This window comes from Eucyclogobius newberryi, unplaced genomic scaffold (genome assembly GCF_026437365.1).
Source record: "Eucyclogobius newberryi isolate DKJ021-1_F unplaced genomic scaffold, fEucNew1.0.hap1 SCAF_2, whole genome shotgun sequence".
Lineage (NCBI taxonomy): Eukaryota > Metazoa > Chordata > Actinopteri > Gobiiformes > Gobiidae > Eucyclogobius > Eucyclogobius newberryi.
Genome location: NW_027315834.1, coordinates 35,373,093 through 35,396,226, shown reverse-complemented (window position 1 = coordinate 35,396,226; position 23,134 = coordinate 35,373,093). Strand labels below are relative to the sequence as shown.

General features: G+C 42.2%; 2 protein-coding genes across 2 annotated transcripts in view; one reads left to right on the top strand and one right to left on the bottom strand.

Moving 5' to 3' along the window:
- The window catches only part of chrm2a (cholinergic receptor, muscarinic 2a), a 162,312-nt gene that overhangs the window by 48,855 nt on the left and 90,323 nt on the right, over nt 1-23,134 (bottom strand). The gene's annotated exons all lie outside the window — the stretch shown is intronic.
- Nucleotides 8,663-23,134, top strand: part of ptn (pleiotrophin) — a 34,304-nt gene continuing 19,832 nt past the window's right edge. Inside the window, exon 1 of the mRNA XM_072455168.1 lies at nt 8,663-8,926. The gene's annotated coding sequence lies outside the window, so the exon portion shown is untranslated. The remainder of the gene's footprint in view (nt 8,927-23,134) is intronic.

Sequence of the window (23,134 nt, the reverse complement as noted above, 5' to 3'; positions counted from 1 at the left end):
GTTCTTTCTCGTGGTCTCCGTGTCTCTCCAGGGTGAAATAGACTTATCTATCTAGGTTAATACAATCTTCATAAAGATTTTGAATCATTACGAGACATTCTTTCCCCAAATCAATGCAGAGCGTGTGAGGCTTGACTCACTACAGACCGTTTAGTTGCAGAAATCCAATCATCTCGATAATTTGGAGTGTTGTAAATCCAGTAAAATGTTTTGTCTTTCTCCTGCCCTCGATCGTTTATACATCCCAATGAGCAACAATATTCCACAATTGCTGAAAGCCTGATAAAGTTTGTTAATTGCAGCCGAGGCTGTTAGTTTCACTGCCAGTGTGGATTTTGAGCCCGGATAGCTGGATGGACATCAACTGCAGGAGCTCTATAGACGTTTGCCCACTTAGTTGCCAGTGGGATCCCCAATGTTGCCAATGCTGTTATGTCTTTGGGCCAAACACTTAAGCCACAAAGTATCAAACTGTACAGTATCAAATTAAAAAGTCCACTTGCCATTGGGTCCTATCCAACTCCATATTGTCTGACTTCTTTATCCCTATAGAGTACAATCTTTCCGCCTTCATCTTCAAATAACTCCAAGAAAAAACACATGCATTTTCTTTTTCTACTCTAATCATTTTTTAACGAATAAGACATTTAATAATCTTTGCTCTTGCTGTATGGCAGAAAGACTGAAAAGCTATTAACAGGACATACGCAGTCCACAAAGGGAACAGAATTAAGCTATTACAGATTAATGAGTTTTTTTGGAGGGGAACAGATAACTGTGAAGCTAACACTGTCAGTGCAGTGAGACAGATGGAACCAGAGCTGTTTATCATATACGCTGCAACGCTCCATCAGACACACCGCTACTGTTTGGGCTCTTTCTCATTAATTGTCATTCATGAATTAGCTTTGGTCAGTGTCGAAACAGGAACAAACTGAAAGGGTTCCTCTCTAATATATGTTGACATGAGAATTGAGAGAGGTTTTATTTATCTGCCTCGTGTTGCATTAAAAATCAGTCCAGAAACTTCTGAAGCACACCAAAACAAACCTCAGCAACTGCATCGTATTTCCATTTGTATGACTTATAGCAGCTGCCAGACAGTCTCACCTGGAAACGTGTCTTTGCTCCCCTGGGTGCACCGGTTTCCACTCATCATAGTAAAGTGTCAGCCTAATAAATCAGTATTCATTCAGTGTGAAGTGATTAGCTTGCTAATCAATAGAATTTTGCCATTTAATTGCTGATGCTAAAAGTGTAATATTGCTAATTAGCTTCAAATTAGTTTTAAATGGAGATTAAATACTGCATTAAGGACTGAATAATAAGCACGACCGCATCGCAAGCTTCACAAGTAAACTTTGCCCTCTTGTTGTGCTTCTCCCGCTGTGACACCTTTGAAAAGTAACACAACATTGGAGGAAAATATTGCAAACTGACTCAAGGGAATTTCTGGAATGGTCTTGGAAAAGTAAAACTCACTTTACTTTTATTGGCTGGGGCATCGCCATATTAATATTAATATTCGACAAAGAGCTTATGCTTTATTAATGAAATGGGGCTTTGCGTGAAATTAAATGGGCATAATCGGATGCTGTTCGACCTAGGTGCTGAATAAAAATTTCATCTAGAAATAAAGGTTAAGCTTTCATAACAGTGGTGACCCCGGAGAATCAACTCGACTATAGTATGTAAGTATTTATGTTTCTAGTCAAGAGGACATAGTACAACAGGCTTGCAAATGAGGTGAACTTTACATATTATAATAACTAATAATCTGCCACTTTCCTCGAGCAATGTTTAGCTGTAATTTTAAAAAGGCTGCACATCTTTTCAACCCAACAAGCCGTCTCCCAGGACAACTTAGGACAGTTGTCAAGATGCCCTTGGAAGTTTTACTAATTGGAAGTAAAACTTCCAAGTTATTATTTTGATTTCAATTCAAGTTGATGCTTGTTGCAGTATTAATTGTGCCAGTAACAATAGATATTTTTATATGCATTTCCACACTCACTCACGTAATTCTAAGCGTCTTATTTTTTTATTGTACTCAGTTTTAAACTATTCAGTGTAAACCACAATGATAAAGAAAGAACCATACTCAGAGGCCCCCGGCCTCATAGTTGCATTTCACCATTGCAAGCAGGGGAATTATCTGAGCACTAGAGGCTTGTAAGGCAATACAGGATTATTCAAACATACATGAATCACACTATGACTCTTGACTCTTTAATGAGGAAAAACCTTTCAAAAGGATTGAAGGTTGATCAAAGTTAAAGCGTTCTCATATTTATTATTCCATGTTTCCTACACATTTTTGTCTAAATCCTGCCTTCTATTGAAAAATGAAAATGTATGTAATGCAAATGGTTTATTCGCAAGCGACTATATGTATTCATAAGAATAATGTGTGTGAGGATTCTTAAAAGGAACAACACATTTTTTTCTCTTAAACTCAGCTATAAAATTGAATCTCAATTTCACTGAGACATGTTGCACCATCTGAACATATGAAGTCAAAATGGGTGCTGAAAAATGACTTCCTTGCACTATCACCCGCAGCGCCCTTTTGTGTATTGACTCGGGTCGCTGTTGGTGCAGTGGCGGGAGGCAAAGCTGATGTGATGTGGTTAAAAGCAGGCGCTCTTTTGGACAGCCTGATTTCATTTGGTTTCATCAGACGGAGTTTCGGAGCGTCTCAGTCAAAGCACGCCTTTCATTTCCCGTACCCACGGACATGCTCTCAGCTAAAAGGACTCGAGCCTAGCTGCAAGAGTTTAACTGAATCACACAGAAGCTCTTTGATTTTATACAAAGATCTTATTCTAACTCTTCTTTTGGGACGATTTAGGGGAAGGAAAAAGCAAAGTCCTGATGTGCAAGATATTATGTGTTGCAATTTTCCTCTTATAATTTCAATACATGGATACATCTTTATATTGTGCTTTTGTTTGTACTGGGTCACTCACTTCACTTTTAGCCTTTTTCATTCACTCTACCTCAATGCACAACTATCTCAGAAGCTAAATACGACTGATGGGCCTGTTAGTCGAGACTATTGTATTAGTACATGTTTTTCAAATGAGCCACACAGTCAACTTTCCCCTTAAAAAGTATGTTTGTAGTAATCATATACAGCCCTCACTTAATAGCAATTTGGGCTTTAGTTGAAAGGGAGGGGGTCTGCAAATAGATGAAATATATTATTAATGGAACTGAATCTAAGATGACAACAGTGGGATACGGGTACATGCTATCAGTGGGGTATGAGTCATAGTAATTACTGGCCATCACTGAATCTGAAATGCAACACTCCAGCAGTGAAATGTGATGTTCCACATGTCCAAGTGCAGTAATAGCTCTGCCACACATTTCATTCCAAACACAGAGGCAAAAGGTAATTACAGAACGTTAAGGTGTCCTTGAACCGACACCTTAACGTGGTGGAGGGGTTTGAGTGCCCGAATGATCCCGGGAGCTATGTTGTCGGGGGCTTCATGCCCCTGGTAGGGTCTCCCAAGGCAAACAGGTCCTAGGTGACGGGTCAGACAAAGATCGGTTCAGAAGCCTCTTATGACGACGACACGAACAAGGCCGTTTACGTCGCCCGGATCGGCGTCACCGGGGCCCCATCCTGGAGCCAGGCCTGGGATGGGTGCTCCATGGCGAGCGCCTGGTGGCCGGGTCTTACCCCACGGGGCCCGGCCGGGCACAGCCCGAAAGAGCGACGTGGGGCCGCCCTCCCGTGGGCCCACCACCCGCAGGAGGATCCATAAGGGGCCGGTGCAGAGAGATCTGGGCGGCAGTCGACGGCAGGGGCCTCGGCGATCAGATCTCCAGACACAGAGACTAACTCTGGGGACATGGAATGTCACCTCGCTGGGGGGGAAAGAGCCTGAGCTTGTGCGGGAGGTTGAGCGATACCGACTAGATATAGTCGGCCTCACCTCCACGCACAGTTTGGGCTCTGGAACCCATCTCCTCGAGAGGGGCTGGACGCTCCACTTCTCTGGTGTTGCCTGCGGGGAGAGGCGGCGGGCTGGTGTGGGCTTGCTGATAGCCCCTCAGCTCAGCCGCCACGTGTTGGAGTTTACCCCGGTGAACGAGAGGGTCGCGTCCCTCCGCCTTCGGGTGGGGGACAGGTCTCTCACTGTTGTGGCGGCCTACGGGCCGAACAGCAGTGCAGAGTACCCGGCCTTCTTGGAGTCCTTGGGAGGGGTACTGGACAGTGCACCGACCGGGGACTCCGTTGTTCTACTGGGGGACTTCAACGCCCACGTGGGCAATGACAGTGACACCTGGAGAGGGGTGATCGGGAAGAACGGCTTCCCCGATCTGAACCCGAGCGGTGTTCAGTTATTGGACTTCTGTGCTAGCCACGGATTGTCCATAACGAACACCATGTTCAAGCACAAGGGTGTCCATCAGTGCACATGGCACCAGGACACCCTAGGCCGGAGGTCAATGATCGACTTTGTTGTCGTGTCATCAGACCTCCGGCCGCGTGTCTTGGACACTCGGGTGAAGAGAGGGGCAGAGTTGTCAACCGATCACCACCTGGTGGTGAGTTGGATCCGCTGGCGGAGGAGGAAGCCGGACAGACTTGGCAGACCCAAGCGCATTGTGAGGGTCTGTTGGGAACGTCTAGTGGAGCCCTCTGTCAGTAGGGTATTCAACTCGCACCTCCGGGAGAGCTTCTCCCATGTCCCGGGGGAGGTTGGGGACATTGAGTCCGAGTGGACCATGTTCTCCGCCTCCATTGTTGATGCGGCTGCTCGGAGTTGTGGTCGCAAGGTCTCCGGTGCCTGTCGTGGCGGCAACCCCCGAACCCGGTGGTGGACACCGGAAGTAAGGGATGCCGTCAGACTGAAGAAGGAGGCCTATCAGGCCACTCTGGCTTGTAGGTCTCCGGAGGTCATCGGCGGGTATCGGCAGGCCAAGCGAGCCGCGGCTCGTGCTGTCGCAGAGGCAAAAACCCGGGCCTGGGAGGAGTTCGGGGAGGCCATGGAGGAGGACTATCGGTCGGCACCAAAGAAATTCTGGCAAACCGTCCGGCGCCTCAGGAGGGGGAAGCAGTGTCTCACCAACACCGTTTACGGTGCGGGTGGAGGCCTGCTGACCTCAACTGGGGATGTCGTCGGACGGTGGAAGGAATACTTTGAGGATCTCCTTAATCCCTCAGTCACGTCTTCCGAAGAGGAAGTAGAGACCGGGGACTCAGAGGCTGGCTCATCCATCACCCAAGCTGAAGTCACTGAGGTTGTTCGCAAACTCCTCGGTGGCAGGGCTCCGGGGGTGGATGAGATCCGCCCTGAGTACCTAAAGTATCTGGATGTTGTAGGACTGTCTTGGTTGACACGTCTCTGCAACATCGCGTGGCGTTCGGGGACCGTGCCTCTGGACTGGCAGACCGGGGTGGTGGTCCCTCTGTTCAAGAAGGGGGACCGGAGGGTGTGTTCCAACTACAGAGGGATCACACTCCTCAGCCTCCCGGGTAAGGTCTATTCCAAGGTACTGGAGAGGAGAATCCGACCGATAGTCGAACCTCGGATTCAGGAGGAGCAGAGTGGTTTTCGTCCCGGTCGTGGAACACTGGACCAGCTCTATACCCTCCATCGGGTGCTCGAGGGCTCATGGGAGTTTGCCCAACCAGTCCACATGTGCTTTGTGGATCTGGAGAAGGCTTTCGACCGTGTCCCTCGGGGTGTCCTTTGGGGGGTGCTCCGGGAGTACGGGGTCCGGGGCCCTTTGCTCAGGGCTGTCCGGTCCCTGTATGACCGGAGCAGGAGCTGTGTTCGCATTGCCGGCAGTAAGTCAGACCTGTTCCCAGTGCATGTTGGACTCCGCCAGGGCTGCCCTTTGTCACCGGTTCTGTTCATAAATTTTATGGACAGAATTTCTAGGCGCAGTCAGGGGTCGGAGGGTGTCCGGTTTGGGGACCACAGGATTCCATCTCTGCTGTTTGCAGACGATGTTGTCCTGATGGCTCCATCAAACCCGGACCTGCAACATGCACTGGGACGGTTTGCAGCCGAGTGTGAAGCGGCTGGGATGAGAATCAGCACCTCCAAATCCGAGGCCATGGTTCTCGACCGGAAAAAGGTGGCTTGCCCTCTCCAGGTGGGTGGGGTGTCCTTGCCCCAAGTGGAGGAGTTCAAGTATCTCGGGGTCTTGTTCACGAGTGAGGGAAGGATGGAGCGTGAGATCGACAGGCGGATCGGTGCAGCGGCTGCAGTGATGCAGTCGCTGCATCGGACCGTTGTGGTAAAGAGGGAGCTGAGCCGAAAGGCAAAGCTCTCTATTTACCGGTCGGTCTACGTTCCTACCCTCACCTATGGTCATGAGCTTTGGGTAGTGACCGAAAGAACAAGATCGCGGATACAAGCGGTCGAAATGAGTTTCCTCCGCCGTGTGGCTGGGCGCTCCCTTAGAGATAAGGTGAGGAGCTCGGCCACACGGGGGGAGCTCGGAGTAGAGCCGCTGCTCCTCCACGTCGAGAGGAGCCAGCTGAGGTGGCTCGGGCATCTGTTTCGGATGCCTCCTGGGCGCCTCCCTCGGGAGGTGTTTCAGGCATGTCCCACCGGGAAGAGGCCCCGGGGAAGACCCAGGACACGCTGGAGAGACTATGTCTCTCGGCTGGCCTGGGAACGCCTCGGGATCCCCCCGGAGGAGTTAGAGGAAGTGTCTGGGGAGAAGGAAGTCTGGGAGTCCCTGCTCAGACTGCTGCCCCCGCGACCCGGCCCCGGATAAAGCGGCAGAAGATGGATGGATGGATGGATGAAAGGAAAAAAAAACATGTAAAACAATTGGAACAAAGTAATTACTGGCAATTATTGAACAAATAATTTTACTCCCAAAAAAGGGAAATAAATAATGTTGGTGTTGATAGAACAGAAACAGTAAAACTGTTCTGACCACACTGACTGTCCTTTTACACACATTTATTGTGATTCAGAACTGGCAATTGTTTTTATGAGATGAATGATGAATCATGTCTCAAACTTACCATGATTTTGGTCTAAAAGAACAAGCCACCAAGACACTGTTATTGTCATTTAGATCAACTTACCGTCACGCACAATTTTTTAGTCACTAACTAAGTAGAAAGTTATGACGCAAATAGCTGGATAACAGATCATGATTGCATTGTTGTTCATAATTTCAAAATATCAAAATACAGTTGCAACTGTTCCCACACTTTAAAGGTTTTTATGCAATTTGATTTATTGAAGATAGACAAATAACTGTGTTTCTAAAAAGGCACAATACATAATATAAAATAGTATTGGCAGACAAAAGCATGGTTTTGATGGCTCAGTAAGTATTCTCTTTTTTCTAGTAGCAACGGCTGACAATCTACTTTTGAAAAACGACCATTAATGACTGATTTTGCATGCCCTCTGTCCATAACAGATTTTGAATATGCACCATTTGTAAATCCCAGCTCTGACAGAGCATATTGTCATCACAGTCCCATCGACCCTCAATAGCACCGTTACAATGGATCCTGGGAGTGAAACAACTTATCTAATAATAATGAACTAAAGCTACAATGAGGCAATTCTCTTTTGGAAAAAGCTTGAGTGACCGGTAATGAATGAGTAAACCAAAGTATAAAGGATGGGCTTGGGGTGAACTGCAGGGGGGTTTGAGTGTGTGTGGACTATAGAGAGAGTTAGCGGGCCCTCTGACATCAGCATTGTGCGTGGGTCTGGTGAACTCCACTAATGGTACATGCTATTGATTGTGGATGTTGAAATCTGTCCATGTTGCAGCACAGGGATAGAGAAATTCCATAGGGTTATCAGCCATCTGCCAGTGGAGAGCTCGCACAGTCTATGAACATAATAAATCTAAAAGCAAAAACAACATGTGCAGTACAGGCAGTAAGCTTCAGGCTATTCGAGCACTGCTTCATCTCAAAACTAAAGAGAATTTTACTTTTCATTGTTCACTTTTGGAGCAAATGTATAAGCTGTTTGTGTTAGGAGACAGTTGGATGTGTATTTTGTGTTTATTTTGCTGAAACACTAATATGCATTGCTTGTGACTGCACATGTGACCGTATACACTCTGGGCAACAGTCACAGATCTGACACAGACTAATTAATTTGCACGCATTCTGAGCAGTAGATCAACTGATGCGTCCCCTCTTTGTTTGCTTTTGGTGCGAATTCAGCCTGACTGCAACTTCAGACATTGCATAACACAATTTAGCAGTTGCAATTCTATCTATTCTGAAATCGGCGCTACACAAACCAATATGGTGATCTAACGGCTTATACTGGGACGATGGAGAAAATATAAATGCTTTTTTGTCACTGGCACAAAACAAAAAACAAAACCTTGAAAACAAATACCGTGCCCAGCTGTTGTGTGTCGATGCCGTATTGATTGGTGTGAAGGCACTTTCCATGGATCAACAACATCTTTTATATAACCGTGAATATGGACGACCATTACGTCCTCATACAACGGTCAATTTGTGTCTAATTACTATAAAGCGCACTGATGTCTTTCTTTAGTGTCTTTCTAATGTGTCTCTGTCTGTCCCGATAGACTCACTTTGACTCCTGCTGCTCTCCCCTGTCTTCTCCATTTGTCATCTCACATGTCTCTGGTGGGGCTCTGAGTGCTAGGCAGGACGTCCCAGGAGTGACCTTGGGGGTAATGAGCTTGTGATCACGAGTCAGGAAACAGAGCATTGGACAGCCAACCAAAGTCTCTCACACACCGAATACAACACACACACACACACACACACACACACTGTGACACAGAGGGAGTGCACAGCCTCCGTCTACACAGCCCGCACGCAGAAATAGTTTTGGCGAGGCTGAAGCAGAGGGGGACAAGTGCAGATGAAAAGAGCTCACAGAAACTACTTCTCCAAACTCTAATCCAACTACCAGACCGCCGTAATAACGTAAGTCTTTTTCCTCCACATATTTCACGTGGTAGAGATGTGGTGAGGCCATGCTTGGGCAGCCAGGTGGGCACAAAAAAAGTTTCAATCCTTGATTGCGGCCCGGGAAGCTCAAGTGTAGGGTCTGAGGGTTTCTTATACATTTCTCTGTCATGTGTAAAACTTGCAATGCCAGTTATTTTAGGATCAAACGGATTCTAAAGTTTACTGTAAGAAATTATTTACTTTCTGGAGTTTGTTGAGAAAGTTCATTCAGAAGTTTCACTGGTGTTTAAAAGTTTTATTTGCATTTGTGCATTAGTCTTAATGCTTTGCTTTCGGTGACAATTACAACAGAAAAACACTTTTCTTGACATGGTCCCAATAACTTCTTTGTGGCTGTTCTCATTTAAAGCAGATTTTCCCGCAGCTGTTGATGGTAGATAATAAACACATGAAAACAAAAAAGATTATTAAGCAATGTGTTGAATTAAGCATTCAATGCGGAAAGGCAATGCAGATGGGGAAGTGGTTTGTAGACATACTGTGTAAACAAGCGAAAAATCCCATTCATGTGCAGCCATAGGCTACACGAGCTGTGGCGTTAAATCATAAACACACACATTTTTCAGTAATTAGACTTCAAATTTCCATATGTTTTATTTGTTGTTGCTAAATAATAGACAATTTAAATTTGCCAGTGCATGAGTGAAGGCAAGTGGTTCCCAGGATGTGCTGATTTGGGTCAGGCCTGACTGGAATGACAAACCCCAGGCTGCCGTATTGTAGCAGCGCTATACCCCAGCAGACCTGCTGCTGCGTTGCCATGGCTCTGTCCGGGCCTGGTATAGCAGCCCACCATGGCCTAAACAGTGGTCCTCTCTGTCTTATGGGCTTATGGGCATTCCTCAGTCAGACAAAGCATCCCCCGGCTCATTCTATCTCAAAATGAGGAATCCGCTCCATTTGTCCACAGTCAACTCATGGTGTGGTCCAAATGAAAGAGCCTGTGAAGATTAAACAGAGGTGGAGATGAGCTTGAGAAACCAGCAATGGACTGTACAAAGACAGGACACAATGTGGATTAGACTGGACGATGGCCAATGGGGCCAAACTCATGAAAACATGTTTTAAAGCTGTGGTGCAGGCATTTTCATCGCAGGACGGTCACTTGGAGCCCTTTGAGAGACATTTTACACATTTTGCCCTTTTCACTTGTTAAACTCTTAGCCCACAGACTCAACCACGTGATCAATTCTATATGTCACGACCAAGCACAAAGCTAGTTCATTTCCCAGTGTGTCCTCCGTTCTTAGCAATAAGGCACAGAATTGACCTGTAGGGGTGCAACTCCAAGGGGGGGAGGGATGTGCTCTTGAATAGACCCATTTCTGGTCTGTAGGACACAGAGAAGCAGTAGAGAAAGAAGAGCGAGGGGGATGACATCAGCGTGGCCCTCACATTGAGTAGCTAGTTTATTCTTGTGGGGTACATTCTCACCCTTCACATATGGAGTGAACAGAATCAGTGGTCATGGGGTCCAGGCGGTCCCAAAGAAAGGAAACAATGGAAGTAAAAAATAGAGAAAGGAATGGCAGGAAATATGTCTGAAAGAACATATTGCGCCGCCTAAATGTCATAGCGGCTACGACTGTATTTATTGGCCAGTTGAAAAGATCAGGACACACTCTTCAGATCAGTCATTCTCATAGTCTGCAGTCTGCGGTCCAATTATCGGGAAAATAAAAACTAATTCACATTTAACTCAAACAAATGTGCGGTAACACTGATTTGCACACATATGTAAAGTTAATTTCATTTGATTTTTTATGCTTGACGCCCTGGTAGGGAATGTGTAGATCAATACAGAGATGGAAAAAAAAAAAAATTAAACATTTTAAAATGTTGATTTAAATATTTGTCTATGTGTGTGAAACAGAAAAACAACCCTCCACCTCATTCAAACCCATGGGCCAAAACGTTAAACCTACAAAATGACAGACTTGTATGAAATCATTTCTTTTGCTGCATCAGTGTAATTATGTGCACTGCTCGGGCCACACAAGTCAATCCATGTGATGTGTAGAAATGCTAAGCGCTAATGCACATGTCGCCATGCTGCCAATCCCATCGCAGGAGAAGCGAGACAATCACAGCCATGCTAAGCCCTCAACCAGAGCATATTTTTGTGTGTGCTGTTGAATCACTTATGCCCTTTGTGAACAAATTCTAACACGTCAGGGTTTGTGTTCTCGCCGATCTCCTATTCTGTTTTTGATCACTCTGTCCTTCTCGATTCCCAAATCTCCAAAGCTGCTTGCTTGTTTTGTTCCCCCTTCTGTGTGAAAAGGCATCCTCACTCATCGTCTGACTGATGGCTCGATGTGATGTTTCATAGTGGCTGAGTTAATGATATCCTGAGGCTTTGCGGTTGAAAATCAGGGTGCTCATTAGTGTCCAGTCACACAGCCACCCACTCGCATACACATGTACACTGGCACGCAGCTCTGTGTCCTCAGCTCGAGGGAGGTCACCAAAGGGAGAGGGCAAAGGGCATCTTTGAGATGTTTATAGACTGACTGAGCCGCCAGAACATGCTTTTAAATAATACCGTGAACTACCGCAGCAGTACGGAAAATAATGCAATTTTGTCATTTCCTCTCGTGTCCAGCAAATTTGGTCTGGTATAAATATTCCCAAATAAATATTACTATCAATAATTGTATGGCTCATGCAAGGGGTTTGATTCCCAAAACATATATCCACAAATTCTATAAGCATTCATTCTTCAATCATTCTTTTCCTGGGACCATGTGGCACAGAGAGGAGAGTTTCAAAATGACTTCAAGTTATGACACTGTATTTAGAAAATGTATAACCTTGATAAGTTAAAGGTCAAATAACACAATGAATGCAACTAAACCAGATATTAAACATATTATTGCAAGCTGAAATTATTACAAACATAGTTGCATGGTTATTTTGGTGGTCCCGGCCTGAAATGTTTTGGAAACCTCTGTGACATATTTTGTTTGACGGGATAATTACTGGCTATACAAGTAATAAAGACTGAATATTTATGTGCAAAATGTCACATAAATGTCACCCTCTCTTTGAAGATTAACATGTCGTCTTCATTATTACATAATTTGTCATTCATCTTTGTGAATCTTCATTTATTATAAATGCTTTCTGCTGAGCTAGACCCAACATCTCCCACACACATAACCCTCTGTGCGGCATTTGTAAATATAATAGGTCTTAATGTGTTTCTGACTTGTTACTACACCAGCAGTTGTTAACAGGAGATTTGTACAAAGACACTGTTGACATGATGTGCAAATAGACGGAGCCGGGGATCCTTTGGGTGCTCCCTGCCAATAGGAGTGTGTGTACAGTCTTTGGAGTGAGAGACGCAGGGGAAAGGGTACTGTTTGTATTACTCTAATGAACTGATGCTGTTGTCTTGCTTACACAACATGTCATGTGAGCAACAGCAAAGGAAAGCCGGGCTGAGTAAGAATACTTCCTGCTACTGATTAAAGGAATAAAAGTGGGTTACACTCCTGGATAAAGACGTCTGTTTACTCGCGGATGTGACAAAATGCTAGAAGGCTGACGCTTGTCTAGAGGTAGTTTGGTCAAATAATAAAGGTGTCTTTGCTTGGTGAACCTTTGGAGGATTAAGTTCTGCCCCATAAACGCTCATCATGGACTAGACTAATTGCTTGTTGCCACTTGTTGTCATTGGTGTTAGTTCTAATTGCCTGAACTGAAAAGGGCCAAAGGGGAAAAGATGTGGAATATGTTAATTGTCGGCCAGTTGAGGACACCTATAATGTAGTGGCACATATATGCTCTTTGTATCTTACACATTTTCCATGTTTCTTACACAGACCAGAGCTTCTCAGGCCAGTCCCAAGCTCGGATAAATAGAGAAAAATATCAGGAAGGGCATCAAGGTGTTTACATTTTGCCTATTAAGCAGGCATATTACATACATATACATATAACACATATTACATATAAGTGTTTTGCTGCGGTGGAAGAAGTGTTTTTGTTACTTCAGTAAAAGCACGGATACAGGAGTAAAAGTATAAATCTAGTGAACTACATGTTAACAATTTTACTTTTAGAGTTTTTGATTTTTGATGACTAAAGAGCAAAATGTGATGATCTCGATTAAAAAAAATGTCCTCAATCCATTTCTCAATGTTTCTTGACTTTTTGTGTGTATATTTCTGTTTGCTCAAAGCTAAGAATAAATGTCGTCGAGTAGAAAGTACAGAAAGTAGAAAGTATCCACTGTAAAATGTACTTAAGTGAAGAACAGATACATAAACAACATACTTAAGTACACTTTGGTGTTTTGCAGTGAGAAACCTCAAATAAATACTGTATAAGCCACTGTAGTGAATGTTTTATTGGTGCATTCAGTTTAATGTTTGCAGAGGCTGTTGTAGTGGCATTTTCAAAGACCATTATATTGAATTGCCAATGGATCACGTCTGGTATGAACACTGAGCGAGGCAAACAGAAAAAACATGTTATTTGCATACTGACCTCGCTCCCCATTAGCTCATTCCCATGTGATATGGTCGGTGAAACTGAATGGAAAGTTACATTGATTGCGGCCATTGCTGTGGGACATTGTGTCTTTCTCAATCCCAGCGCTAATTGGATTGCTAATGGTGGTGTTCGCAAATTAAGATAAACTTACATGGTGGAAAGGGTTTGCACAGGTTATCATCAGGGCCACGGTGTTTTCAGAGCGTCCAAATCACATAAAGAAAATCACATTAAAGACTAAATTTGTTTTATCTGATAAAAAAAAACATTTAGCCACAGTTGGTCTTCTTAACCTTTTCACTCATCTTTATGAGAGCAAACACCGCATTCTGGCTGCTATGAATAATACATCTTAATACTAAAATTATTTTACACAGTTCACACAGCTTCCTAATGCCAAAGGGGCCGGCTAATCCTTGAGTAAATCACAGCAGCTTTTAATCTGGCCCACACTTTTTGCAGCTCCAGGATGTCTTTAAGTCTTTCCCTTGAGTTATAATGTAGAAAAGTGAATCATCATTAGTTGTGACTGGATTGTATAAGTCCATCTGATTACTTTGTGCCCAGCTACCCAATAGTTTGTGCCATAACACACCTGTTTTGCTGATCTTACAACTTAATGTAATATTATATTTAAGGGTGTGTAAAACAACTTTGACTGATCCGTCTTGTCACTAAACCTTTATGTGTATGTAAGAGATAGACCTGACAAAATATCTACTTGTCGTTCAATAACTAATAGCTGGAACAATATTTTTAATGTGTGTACATTTTCTTACAGTTTTTTGCTATTCTTATTTTTAAGTAGCACAATATCATACACACATACAGAGTCAAATAAATAACTTCTATGACAAATTAGAATTATGAAAGTGTTTCATTCGGGTTTATTATTGTTTCGGCTCATGTTTTCAAAGGTATTGTGCATTTAGAAAAGGAACTGTTCTACTTTAGAAATGAGTTTTAATAGTATTGTATATCATGATATTTTGATGTTGAAAAATATCGTAGATCAACATTTTCTAAATAAATTATGGCATTTTCAAACGATGAGAGTTACTCTTTGTTACACATTTAGCTTCTGTGTAAAGTGATTATTGAGTACCGTAATTATTTGAACTATGAAAACATCTTTAAATGTATCCACGCAACAGCAAAGGAACATACGACCAAAGCGGGAGTGAAAAAAAGAGGAGCCAGGGTGATTAGTCAAATCCATTAGTATTCCACATACAGCGTGTGCAGAGACAGCCGCTCAGTCCAAACAAACAACTGCAGCGGGGCAAGCCTGTGAGCGGGTTCACCCTGTCTCCTCACTGCCAGATCACATTCCTGTGTCCATAAACACCAGGTCAGCGCTGTGATCCAGGCCTTTGTCTCAGCTGGAGCACACGCGAGGGTCAGCAGTGCACAGGCTGTTCCCTACAAGTGGGTCGCATGGAGCCACATCCAGAGAGCATAAGATCAATGGAAGTTTATACAGCTATAGGTCCGGTAAGTGCTTTGGTCCCACGTAGTTGTAATGGAATGAAGAACGGGAAGGATTATGTACACCCAAAGGTTACACGTGTATACAGAGCACTATTTACTGGTTGTCTTGTTTCAGAGGTACAAAGGTTTTGATCGCAATTTGGTTCAACATCAAGCAGTTTCAATTCAACTGTAAATTGTGTGTACATAGTAAGCCTATTTTTAGTTTTATCTTATTGCCTATTTCTATCTTTATCCTATAGCAGATTTAAATTGTTTTTCTGTCTGACTTTCTATGGGTTGTTTTATCATTGTTCATTGTTTTATGTTGCACTGAATCACCAAAGCAAGTTCCGAATTGTGATCAAAACCTTTGTATATTGAGTTCCAGACTTTTTTATGTGTGAATGAAGCAAAACACAACTCCAGATTATGTTTTAATGGGTCACTTGGTAGCATGTTTTGAAGATCAACACATATTACGATGCTGCGATTTGGAATAAACTGACATAAACTGATCCCATTAACTCTTGGGCTATGTTCACGCTGCAGATCAATTCAGATTATTATTAGTTTTTGCTGAAATGTTGCCTGGATTTTTATCATGACGGTGTGAATAGTCTGAATCGGATTTTTCCAAATGCGACCCAGGCCACTGCATATGTGGAACTAAGTGACTTTTACAGCACAGAAAGGAACCGAATGAAAAGCTTTGATATGTTGAAGTAATCCTTTGGCTTGGAGAAACAAGCCTTTTATAGGTATTTATGAATAAGTAGTTATTATAACCGAGAAATTAAACAAAGCAATGACTATTATAACCCTCCGACTGACCTTTTGATTAAAGCATGTAAATCAGAACATTCAAGAGGAATAATATCAACATTTTACAAATACGTTAATTATCTGGACAGTCCAAATATATTAAAACTGAGCAGGAAAGAGAAGGTCACTTCATTTGGACTGATGATGAATAGGAGGATGTGTTTGTTTCTTAATGGAGGGCCACAAAATCACATGTTTGGAAAGTATTCCGCAGGAAAAACGCATCACCTTTTTTGAAAACACGATGTCAAACTGCTCACTATTCCAACTACTCGAGAAACTGTGCGACAGACTGTTTTTGACATCACCCTCCCGTGATTGATTTCAGGACCATGAACTGTAGGCTTCAGAACTCCTGCCATGGACACAGTCACTGGACAGTACGGCAGGGAAGACCAAATGGATGAACTGTACATTTATGAAATTTAAATTGACTTATTTAACAGATTTTGGACCACATGGGACTTTAATGTTGGACAATTTATATGGCATAAATTGTCCAACTCTTCTTAAAGGTGCCATAACGTGCTTTTTTCACGTTTTGTAGTCTATCCTAAGTGTTTAATTGATAATAATAAGATAAGATAAGACAAGATAATCCTTTATTGTCCCAAGGGTTGTGCAACACCCTTAACATAATAGTTAAGTGGTGGTGACGCGTGCCTATGGTTATGACGCGGTCTTGCAGCCACCGCCCGTCAGTTTGGAGATTGGAGGAAAGGAGATAGTCTGTAATATTGCTAAACACTGCGGGAATCAATCAAAAAACATTCTGGGTACATATATGAAGCACAAATAGCAATGTAAGAAGGTTAAAAGCTCTGAAAAGTCGATTTTGCATGTTATGGGACCTTTAAAAAAAAGGATTTAGATGTCTTTAGATGGGTTTAGTTTCCCTCCGTATCATGTACTGTGTTTTATGGTCCATTGTTTAATTTTAGAAACAGATTAAAACAACTGTCTGGATAAAATATGCAAGTTAAGTGGGGTTTGTGTGTTTGTGAAAAGGGTAATAAAGATAAAATATCAACTATTGCCCATTTAAGGTCAAATATAAAGATGACTAAAAGTATATATTGACAAATTGTGCTGTCTCATTAATATTTTGTCTCTTCTTCAGGCCTTTTGGGTTCAAATATGAAAACTGATTTGAGTCACTATTCCATCATAATTCTATTTACAATGTGAACTGCTTTTCTAAAAACAAAATCTGAACGTTTCATCAAGAGCTGCAGTGTGACGTAGTCTTTCCACGTGTCCGTCCAGTACAGTTGTCTGCTCCTATCTGGACCAAAGAGTAGTTAGAGTTAAGAGTAGTTTAATTTTACAATAAAAGGTTCCGTCAGCTCTCCACCGTCTGCACTGCACATCAAGACCTTGGTGTCTCCCCTCATGCATGGCTCTGATGCTCAGTGGCAAGTTGAAAGGCCAAGTTTGCTGCCCCGGGTTAGAGCCTCCGCCCCCTTCACCCCCTTCACCCCCTGTGACCCCCCCATCCACCCCACAGCGGAGCACCGCCCGGGCCATCAGGACCTACTGGCATTTACACAGCAGTGACACTCTGTTCTGATGATAAACAGGACCGCTTTGTGAAATGTGTGTCACAGTGTTGCTTTGTATCTCAAAATCAAACAGGGCACGTCATCTATAGTGATAGCACAGGCATTATCTGCTTTTTAATACATCGTCGCACGTCGGTGTAAATTTGAGTATAAATTCAAATTCATACAATACTTGGGTGAAGTGGCACCAGCAGGCAATTGTAAACAGTTAATACAACGGTGTTTGAACTAGATCCTTAATTTGCTCTAAACACAACGCATTCCCAGTATGACAAATGAAATATGATTTGAAATACCACACAAAATCTAAAATGCGAAAAGAAAGAAATAAAGCATGCATCACACGTTCTTCTAGGCTCAAAACAACCCACCAATCAACAGCTAAGGTGCACACTGACATGCTAAAATAATAATACATGAGTGTGGACGATGACGTGTCTTCTACTTTAGCGGTTCCGTACATTTTCTGTTCATTGCTTTGTTTGTCTTAATAAATGTCAAGATGTTTCTCTTTGAAATTGCAGTTTTATGCGGTTGTGTAATTCTTTCTTAGTGATAATCTTGCAATGGCAACGCTTGTTCAAGGGTGATTTGGGACTTCAATAGGTTTGCTTGAAGAGTTTGATGGTTTGTCACGACAGTATGAAAACAGGTGTTCTTTTAACCTTCACATAGAGGCTGAGTTGTGTTTTACAATTTGCAGAAAATCTGTCTGTATGTACAAAACGTTATTTATGTCAGAAGATTGTGTTGGATAAAGAGCGTCTATAGTGGTGTGTACTGTGCGGAAATGGCCTCAAACACAATGCAATAAAAGAGAAAGATTTGCTTCGACCTGAAGTCATGTCCTTGACAGTTCAGGAGTGTCCAATCTTCCTCTGTCGGCCAATCTCGGTAAATAAATGTGAGGTTGTTCTGCCTCGGCTCAGTCTAAGAGTGGGTATACATATAGTGCATCTGGTCTTTTCACAAGCAATGTTTGATTCATTGAAGGCTGAGTTTGGCAGAGTGCTGCTGAGTGACAGTATCATTGCAGGCTGCAGCAAGCCAGTTAAAAATAGCATCTTTTGTTTGGTATATGCTACCAAACATTAACAAGTTATAGTGAAATAGGGGAAGGACGATGATTTACATTATGCATAAGAGGTTTGCGCGTTTGTGTGGCAGCTGATACTGTTTTGTTGTGTCCTTGGGCAAGACACTTCACCAACCTTGAGGAGTGCGTCATCTTTACAAGTCTGTGTGCAAAAAGTGATGCATTTAGAAATAACTCAATATTCAGCGTGACATGACGTATCATTTAGAGCAGGCATGTCCAAACTAAGGCCCGGGGGCCAAATGCGGCCCTCAGATCAATTTTTGTCGGCCCTCCGGCTTCCTGCTAAGTTGGTCCAAACAACAGGGTCAAAAAGCTGCGTCAAAACTGAAAAACAATTGTAAGTTTGCCATCAGCTCTTCTGATTCAATTTAATCCAACAAAACTACCAGTTGTCATATCTCATGTCTGCGACGCCATATTCCATTGCACATAAACGTCGGCTTTCTACTGTATTTTTCAATCTGTTTTGTATTTTGACACTTGTGAGTAAAGCTTTACGTTGGCGGGTTTTTCAAGTGAGTGGAATTTATTTTGGGAAGCTGCGGGCCAAGCGTCTTTAACAGTCCTGACAGTCCGGCCTTTGTTCTTTGGCTGTTTTTGTGTCTGATCCCCCAGGAGCCCACAGGGAAAACGGCCGGTCGTGCGCCTCCAAAAACCTTTCTGTTTGATCAGCTTCAAACATATTTGAGCAATTTAGGCAGGGACGAGGGCAGGTAATTCAAAGCCTGTCATCGGAGCAGTTTGGGGAGATGATGAGAAGACACTTATATTTTACAGGAAAAAAAGAAAGTGATTTATTTTTGTTGCACGTCGCAACAAAAGTATTTTTCACAATGGACGATATTTTTAGCTAAGCCCCTAATGTGGGTGACACCTTTCATCTAGAGAGAAAAACATTTAAATTCAGTCTTTCTGCCCGAAAAACAAATCTTTTTTTGCTTTTTCCGGAGTCATTTTGTCTTTTCCCCTGTGGAAGAGCTGCCCCACAGTACGGTACATTATCTTTTAGTAAGTTGCATTTCTTTAAACCATTTTAAAGAACGTAGAGTGTATCATATAAATTGACTTCAAAGATCGTCCAAGAATATTTCAATTGGCCATCAACTGCACTGGATTCTAAATATCTCTTTCCATAAAAATCACAAAGCAGCCAACATTTATCTGGTACCATTCTCTTCATAAATGCATAAGCCTTAAATCCTCATAACACATGTTATAACCAATAAATAAACTGGTTATAACACTGAAAAGTACATACATAACTTAATAAATTCAGAAAAAGACCAAACCAAGTCTAAACAAGGTCAGATTTTAACCTTTACAGGTCTAAGTCAGGGCTGGGCAGGTCAAAACTGTAAACTTCAAAATAAGGGCGGTTTTGCACTGAAGTCCCATACAAATTATTATTTTTATTTTTTTTCACAATGCACTTTTTAGTTGAAACATGTCTGTGGCACACCACCTACTGAAATTCTTCTAAATTGGACCTTTTATGGAAAAAAGTTTAGATATAACTAACAAATATTGTCCATGCTGCCGTGTCTGGTTCTTTAAATATGGCAATGGTGATTGTTTGCTTTCTTTTTGAATCAGAAATTTGCTCTAGACACTCTTTACAAAATCTTTGTGTGAATCGGTTGAATTGATTGTTTTAAGGCACACCTTAGCTAGAAATACCTGGAGGCACACTATGTGTTCCTGCTCCGTGTACACTGGTTGAAGCTCATGGCTAAAGAAAACTGAGCCTCCGGTGATAGCTGCACCACACTGAGAACAAACTGTTGTACCTTTCCACAAATCCTGTGTTAAACATGTCTACGCCTGTTTCATAGATTGCATTTTTAAATCACCCCATGCTACTTCTGGTGATTTTTCTCCCCCACAATAAGCGAGAAGATACATAAACCATTCTGTTTGGTTGCTCTAAAACCACTTCTGTTTCTACTTTCCTCCAGCAATAACGTCTTTTGCCCAGTAGAGGCCAGTGTTCTGCTTGATGAAGCCATTCACTCAATATGACAGCTCTGCAATGGAAAAGAAAACAGCTTTAAACACCATCATTTGGAGGTCACTGTGAAAAGATTGAACCATGGATATTATTCTGTCCATTCAGGCAAAAGAATGTGTAAGAAATCAATATCGCATGAAATAAAGGCACATGTGTTGTTTGACAATGAGCTAAAGTAAACATTAAGATCATTGTGTGAGGTGAAAAGAGGTGTTCGATAGTGACGCCAGAGAGGACTGGTGTCATAATGGGCAGCAAAGTGTAGCATGCAAGAGGTCACGGGCTCAATGGACAAATCATGAAAGCCCTCTACTGACTGTTTGATTCAAATAAACCAATATGTTCTTACATGCGAGAATTATCCAGCTCAGAATGACTTTTGTGGATGGAACATAAACAGTGTTTCTCTTTGCGGATGGGGGAAAGTCCAATCATCATTTAGCTGCAAAGCCATATTTCAAACACCCACCTGCGGCCATATAGAAATAAAGTTAATGATCAAAGGGAAGGTCCAGCAAAGATAAAGTCAGTAATTTTCTGCATGTACACCCTCGTACGAGCCGAGATCATTCATCACTCATTTATGTGCTCCGGCTGTAGAAGGCGTTGAAGCGTTCTATTAGAGGTGAGCCTGGACCTGGGCATTTGTGTCCTCGCTCTGATAAAAGGCATCAAAAAGCTTCACTATATCAATTTACTATAATAAAAGTAGTATATAATAAAATGCTTTTTTATCATTTTATGCCAGCCAAATGAATGCACTAATATGAAAGGCATAACACAAATTATGTTCTAAAATAAATAATATTTGACTTAAGACTTAAACAAACCAAGTGTTACTGCATCATCCTCTGAAAAATGGTGCGCATTTTTATTTCAGCATTGATCTAAAAGGTTTTGTTTGTTTCCGTTGAAGAAAATGTTGCATTAAATTATTTGTGACATGTAAAAAAAAATATATATATATATATATATATAGATATAAATAAATAAACAGAATGCAACTCCAAAGCTTCCCTTGACTTTGCCTTTAGCCCCTGTTGGTTATACAAACTGTTGTAGACCAACTGTCCAAAGTGTTTAAGTAGAACAACTTGAAGTAAGAACAAAGCCGCATCCAACACAGAACAATGTTGTGAAAGCTGCAGCTAAAAGCTGTCTCTACGGTTTGGTGTGTGTGAGTGATTATCAGTCCAACACTCTGAGCCGTCTGCAGTACTTTAACACTGTAAATACTTCACAGATTACGGGCGATGGGGGAAGCTACAGTAGCACAGGAGAATGTTGGCCAACTCAGCGATTGAACCTACAACTTACTATTATTGCCATTTCAAAATCAATATTTATTTTAGACTTCACAGTGTATGGTTCATCTCGAGCGCTGGCGCTGAGCATTGCAAGTGGTGTTATGTGTGCTGCTGTTGCCCGAGGAACGAGTTCAATATGCTGCAATAAAACAAAGCAACTTCACTGTATTTGCTTTTCGACAACAACCATCCTCACACATTGTCTCTTCTCTACATTGAAATATACAAATTGTGCTTTTTTCTGCTATGTAGTGTTACAAAGTAAATCATTTTACATTGATTAATTTCTCAAATGACTGTAACTACAGGAACGTGGGCGGGGATAGGGGGTAGTTGAGAATTGACTTTACTCAAATCTCAAATGCAAGACGATACAGGATTACTCAAACATGCAGCAATCAATCCAAATACAATCTTGAGTAAATTAATGATGAGGAAAACCCATTCTAACCATAGAACTTTATTGGTCGGTTCCAAGATAAAACAGAAATGTGTCTTCAACCTGGCTTATTCAGGCAAACACCATCCGTAGTACTTTTATGTCCTCTTTCAATAAGCAGATTTTGTTTTATTCAGCTATTTCCTGCATGTTTCACATTTTCCCTGCCCAATTCCCCAAGAGCTAATGTCACAATTTTGCCAGTTTTAGTTTGAGCTTTGTGTGAGAAAAACATTTTACCAGTGTTGAAATAATGTTTTGTGTAAAAATATCTCCACGTGACGCAGCACACGCCACGCTCTGCAGGATACAGCAGAATATCTCACATCCACAGCTCTTGGCTCTTATACATTTCCAGTGGCTGACATTGAAAGTGTGAGGAGTGCTGTGGCAAACTTAAATTGACAGATTTTCAAACCATGTGGGTGCCTCGCGCTGCATATATTTGGACCACTCGGACATATCTGCGTGCATGGCGTTTTCATACATTCTATTTGATTATTTTTACCAAAAATTTCCATTCCAATTTAGGTTTTAATCCATTTGTGGTTTGCAATATAATCTTTTTTAATCATCAGCACTGCACTACCACAAAGAGTCGGCGGGTTTGTGACTTCTTTGTGGCTACATATTGTGTAAGCTGCACATTTTCGTATCTAGTTAATTTCAGATCAAGAGGGCTTAGACACACTGAATGCCCCAACAGAAAAAATAAATATTGTGAAATCTATTTAGGATTAAATGTAAGCTTGTAGGTCTGTACCAGTTAGTTTAGGTAAAATATAATGGCCGAGCTCTATGGAGAAATGTAGGCAGTTAATCTAAAACCAGAATCAATGTAGGAGTCCCGAGGAGGAGGAGTGTAGCTGCTGTTGCTGTACCAGATAAAACACTGAATTGAGTATATGATGGACTATGGCTTTAACCTGTTTTCATTACTGTTATCAATT